At 37.5% G+C, this 6,177-nt stretch overlaps 1 pseudogene; it reads left to right on the top strand.

Annotated features, from left to right (window-relative positions):
* The first annotated feature begins 287 nt into the window (after positions 1 to 287).
* On the top strand, positions 288 to 4,070 carry LOC127658253 (taste receptor type 1 member 1-like; annotated as a pseudogene).
* Positions 4,071 to 6,177: the final 2,107 nt, after the last annotated feature.

Genomic DNA, 6,177 nt, shown 5'->3' with positions numbered 1-6,177 from the left:
GTTGATTGTAACCAAAACAAATATTGTGCAACTTCCCCAAAAATCCCTCTGCACAAAATGTAATTTATAGTTACATTTTGCATCTTCTGTTTGTGCTTTGGTGTAATGCTCTACTTAATAACTGATTGGCATATGCTTTGTGAATTTAAATAGGGAAATGGATATTAGTATTAGTAAATGTAGTGGTTTAAGCAAATTGAAATGTGTTTTAAGCAAATTAAAGTGTAGTATATGAGCCTGACCTGCACATACCCTTTTCATGACCAATGGTCCATTTTAATTCAATCATGCTTCAGAGTAGCATTTACACTTTCCTTTTGTGCTTTACTAGCTGTTTCTTCAAAGTCTCTTGCTCATCATCTGAGTTCAGCTTGGAGGTAGATTACTTATTGGGTGGTCTTTTTGTTTTACATGAAGTGGATCATGCTACACCCCTGTCCACTCCAGAGGCCATTGAATGTTCTAGGTAAACAAGGACCTTTTTGCTTTTTCATAAGGTAGGTTTATCAAACCTACCATCAACTGGATGCTAATACTGAGTCTGTTATCACTAGTCAGTATTGTAAATTGAAGCAGCATTTAATTTCAAGTAACGTTTCTAAGATGAAGCTTAAATTAAGTGTATTTAATGTACTTACTCATGCTTTTTAGGCACATATTCTCAGTATCTGGCTATCAGATGTTCCAAGTGATGAGGTTTGCTGTTGAGGAGATTAATAACTCCACCACCCTCCTGCCTAATGTTTCTCTAGGCTATGAGATTTTTGACCATTGTTCTGCAACAAAGAATTTCCCGGCAGTTTTCAGTTTTATCGCAGAGAATGGATCAATAAAACCTAAAAAGATGCTCAACGGCCATCAGCCTAAAGTGATTGCTTTAACAGGACCATATGGAAGCACAAGAACTATGACAATTGCATCATTGTTCACAATGGACCTTATACCAATGGTAAATTATGTTTTGTTTTGTTTTTATTTTGTTTTTTGTTTTATTTAGTTTTTTACATTCAGGACTACCAGGCAGTACCATATTTAAATGATGGATAAATATATACAGTATATAAAATATTAAGATAATTGTTTATAAAATAGTGTTTTCTTCTCTTAAAGGTGAATTATGGAGCTACCAGCTATGCATTAAGTGATAAACTTCAGTATCCCTCTTTTATAAGAACAATCCCCAGCAACAAAGACCTGATTCACATGATTATTCACATCATTAAGTGGTTTGGATGGGACTGGGTTGCCTTTCTTGGTAGCCAGGACGCTTAAAGTGAGGACGGCCTGAGACAGTTTAACAAGTATATTAGCAATACTGGCATTTGTTTGGCCTATCAAGAGGCTCTTAGCCTAGAGGCAAACTACAGTCTAGCACTTAAAAAAATTGATTTGCTCAAAATTAATGTAATTGTGGTTTTTGCTTTGCCACAATATGCAAAAAACATTATCAAAGCTGCCATAGAGGGCAACATCCAATTTAAAGTTTGGATTGCAAGTCAAGCATGGTCTATGGATCAACAGCTTCCAAAAGAGCCAGGAATTGAGAAAATTGGTACAGTTATTGGCATTACAGAGAAATGATTAACATTGCCCAGATTTGCTGAATTCATCTTTAAAGCCACAGGAACAACTAATGTTCGTGAAAATGATAGCATTGAAGTCCAGAGTGATACATGTAATGAAGCATGCAAATGCTGCTCTTTTTTGACTGCAGAGGAAATTATAAATGAAAATCCCACATTCTCCTTTTCCATATATGCTGCCATATATACCATAGCTCATGCGTTGCATAAAGTTCTGCAGTGCAACATTAATGAATGCCACAAAAATACAACGGTTAGGCCATACATGGTAAGACTTAATTATTACATAATAAATTATTCATAATATATATAATTTCAACTTAAAATTTAGATAAACTTTAAGACGCTAAAATATTATTTAGATGTGATTCATAAAATTAAAGTGGTAATTTATTTGCTTTTAATGTTATTCATATTCAATGCACTTTACAGCTTCTGGCTGAAATGAAGAAGCTACATTTTCCACTCAGTGGCCGTCAGGTGAAATATGATGATAATGGTGATCCAACCATCAATTACTCAATCGTGCTCTGGCATACTGAAAGAAATCCTCCATGGTTTGAGATGGTGGGCACATATGATACATATCCAGAAATTACCTTTACCATCAACAGCTCTCTTTTCCCCTGGCGTAACAATGGTTCAGTAAGTTATCTTTATTGGTAAGCATATTTTAAACATTTAGCTATCTAGATTAATTCAATAACACATTTTATGAAGGTAAATCAGTAGCAAAACACAAGAGTTTGCACTTTTGGATTTGAGAATTGTACAATAAATATTTGTACTCTTAAGTTGAAATTTACACTCACAGCACCAATGTGTATACTTTTAAAATACATTTTTTTTTGAATGCTGCAATCTGCACTCACAGACTATATTTCAAAACTTGTGTTCTGAATTCATAATTGCAGAAAAGTAGTCACAAATTTGTAAAATTACATTCACATAAATACAACGTCTAGGTTACATATGTAACCTCCATTCCCTGATGGAGGGAACGAGACATTGTGTCAAAGAAGCGACACTAGGGGTCTCTCTTGAGCGCCCAATATACCTCTGATCTATGAAAAAAGGCCAATGAGAAGTTGGCAGACAGTATTTGCTTACCCCGCCCCCGGACATACAAGTATAAAGGCGGGGAAATACGTCTAGTTCATTCAGGATTTTTCTGAGAAGCCGGAAATGGTCCGGCCACAACAGTGGAGGTCCAGGCCTCCATCAGGGAATGGAGGTTCCATGCGTAATCTAGAGGTTTCCCACACAGGAGGAAAGTCCACCCGCTGCCATCATCAGATCACCTCCATCGCCAACCGCACCGTCCTCAATCCCGTGGGAAGAAGGAGCAATGTGGGGGCGGCTGGAGTTGTGTGCTTTCTGTTGAAAGCGAGCCACGATGTAGCACCAATGACATGACATTTAGGGAGTTATATTAGCATATGGGTATCTACCATTTTGGTTGCCCCTATAAGTTAAATTACTTTTAGCATCTTGAAACACATTTAGAGTTTTTTTATTTTATGCTAACACACTGGTATTAAAAATAGAGACCACTATTATTTTATAGGTTAAGTAATTGCCTGTTTAAATAACTGAACATACATAGAGAGTGATATGATTGTTTCCCTACTCTAAGATACTTTCTTAAAGTTCCAAGTTTTATGTCAACACCATTTGTATACATTAAAAATATGGAAAGTTGGATCTGGTTATTATGCAGTTCTTAAATCTTTTCTTAGAACTCACTGGTGGTGTAATGAGACACTTGTGGGATTATTCGAAATCTTTTTCAAATATGCAAAAGCATTTGAATTGTTGCTGGAATGGGGTTAAACAAATTTACATTCAGTCCTTTAGCAGACACTTTTATCCAAAGTGACTTACAAATGAGGATTTGTCCCTGCAATAAGTGCACTGTAAGTCACTTTGGATAAAAGCGTCTGCTAAATGCAAAAATGTAAATGTAAATTGTCACATTTGGATGGAAGCCACGAGAGCTGGATCTAGGTGCAGTGAAACAGTCTTTAATAAAATAAACAAATTACAGGATAATGGGGTAAACACAGGAACAAAAGAAACATCCACAATGGGAAAACTCGGGAACAAAGGAAACATGCACGAAGGGAACTGGTCTTACACAGGAGATCTAAACACATACAACAACTGACAAGGAATGAGCAAACAACAGGGCATTAAATACACAAAGATTAATGAGTAAACAAAACACATGTGTGGACAATGGAAGACAGCTGGCAGTGATGAGGGCAGGGAATTATTGGAAGTGTTGTCCATGTGGAACAGATGACAGAGGCAAAACACAGGGCAGACAACAGTGAATCGTGAGACCAATAGAGTCTGGCTGCAGACTTGCACTTGCACTTTCCAACTAGCACTCTCACTCACCTCCATTTCTCTGTAAGTTATGTCACTTGTAATCACCACTTGCAGTCTCCACTGTCCGTGACGTCACTTACGATCACCACATAGGGACAGGTGCAGTGGCGCCCCCAGAACATTTTAATAGGGGTGGCCAGTGGAGGCCACAGCAAAATCTTGGGGTGGCACCAAAAACAAACAAAAAATTCAGTGTAATGTGTGTTATACTTGTTTACGGTTAATGTAACAATATGACTTTAAAGCCGCAGTCCGTAACTTTTTTTTGGTTAAAAAGTTTCCAAAATCAATTTGTCACGTGTGAAAATGCAGCCGGTGTCGAATCGTTTGTAGCCTCTTCTTACAGCAGCTGGAATGTAATTAAACTTGTCATTTTGATGGCGGTTTGTAATCCAGCAAGTTAAAAACAACTGTCTATGAAATTGCTTTTTTAAAACATTAATGATAGACATTCAACATTACAGTAAATTTCAACATTAGGCTATGGAAAATAACAACTTTTAATTTAAGTGAACTGAAAACAATCTTCACATAACCCATTAGAATAAATGTTGGTTTTACCTGTGGCCTTCCTACCTGTCTAACAGATATTGAAAAATTGAATAAAGTTATCAAACATTCTGCCCTGCATAAATAAATTAGATATAGATTAATTCTTATTAAAGCTACAATTTTCTGATACCTTTGTTATTTTATTAACAACAGACATCACAGCAACTGGTTTATTAGGCTACTGTGACTTTAAGATCTGCTGCTGCCTACCATGGCATCTCATTTTCTCAGAACTCTTTACGTTCATTTAAGACGTTATTTAACTCATTTAAGACCGCTCTTATGAGTATACTCGACAAAACCGACATTTTGACATAATTATGTGTGTTAATGTTCATTCAAGTGCGAAAGAGAACTTGATTCTGGTGTTGTGTCTGTGTGTGTGTGTGTGTCACGTGTGTGTGTGTGTGTGTGTGTGTGTGTGTGTGTGTGTGTGTGTGTGTGTGTGTCACATCAGGACATAGCATCCATTTCATTAACAAGGGTAACTTGTCTATTTAACTTCACCTGCTGGCCAAGGACCCATCACTGATTCTGTCTGTTCCTCGCTGTGCTCTGCAAGATCCCCTGTAGCGGCCTCTGCCTGCTCACTGGCTTGCTGCTCTGCCTCACTTTGGACATTATCTTCAAGTGTGTTCTCACACGTGTCTTCTTCCTCAGACCTACACTCCCCTGTGCTACATTTCTTCTTAAAAAATGTTTTAGATGCTTGTCGGTTTTCTCTTTATCCTCTGCAAATTGATATAGCACAGTGTGACTAGTGTTAGGGGTATAACAGTCATGACCCAGATCAGATATGGAGAAAGAAAAGCCAGGAGTCAAGAAGTTCAATCAAAGAATCCAAAATTTACTGAAGAATAGTTTGCAGTGAAATTGGTAGGGCCAAGCTGCAAAGTCTCACGAGGAGATCGAAAGCCAAATCGTACATTACACAAAATCTTACATCAATTATACCATTTGCAAGGACGTACATTCCATTATTTTACTCCTGATTGGCTAAAAGAACATAAAGTCACAACATATAGAGAGCTATGCGGCCTATCAACATTAATCAGCACACTTGTCGTCAGAGCCCGAGATTTACATCTGAAGTGACCTCGCAGATGGTCGCGGGGCGTCTTCGAGTCGGCCTGGTGTGCCTCCCTAGGTTCAAAACCTGGGTAGAAGGTCAAACGCACACACAAAACACTGACGAACGACAGTCCTTCTCTGGGCACAAGTCAGCCAGAGCACACATTATCAGGCCATTTGAACCAAAACAAGAGAGATAAAATTTTCACTCCTCAGGCAGAGGAGAGGGTGAAAAATAACATACATTTCTTCCCTAAAGAAATAATAATAGAAAATCACACTTCTACTATTCAGGTAATATTGCATAGGATTTTAACCCATATAATTAGTCAGGAAAGGTAACAATCAAAACACAGAATACATCTGGAACATATTCAACACATTCTCCCTGCCCCCCTCTCATCACAGCTAAGCTTATTCCCAAGAGACCTTCAACCTACGTGCAGGACAGAGAGAAAAAGGCTTCTGAGAAATGTGCAGGAAAGCAAAAAGTTAACTCAACACACATATGATTCAAAATATATTTCAGTTATGCATAAGAAAATAGAATTGATTATGTGATCATGCATATAGTTAA

The sequence above is a fragment of the Xyrauchen texanus genome, chromosome 17 (genome assembly GCF_025860055.1).
Source record: "Xyrauchen texanus isolate HMW12.3.18 chromosome 17, RBS_HiC_50CHRs, whole genome shotgun sequence".
Lineage (NCBI taxonomy): Eukaryota > Metazoa > Chordata > Actinopteri > Cypriniformes > Catostomidae > Xyrauchen > Xyrauchen texanus.
The sequence above is the reverse complement of the archived record's forward strand: the minus strand, read 5'-3'. Positions and strand labels throughout refer to the sequence as shown.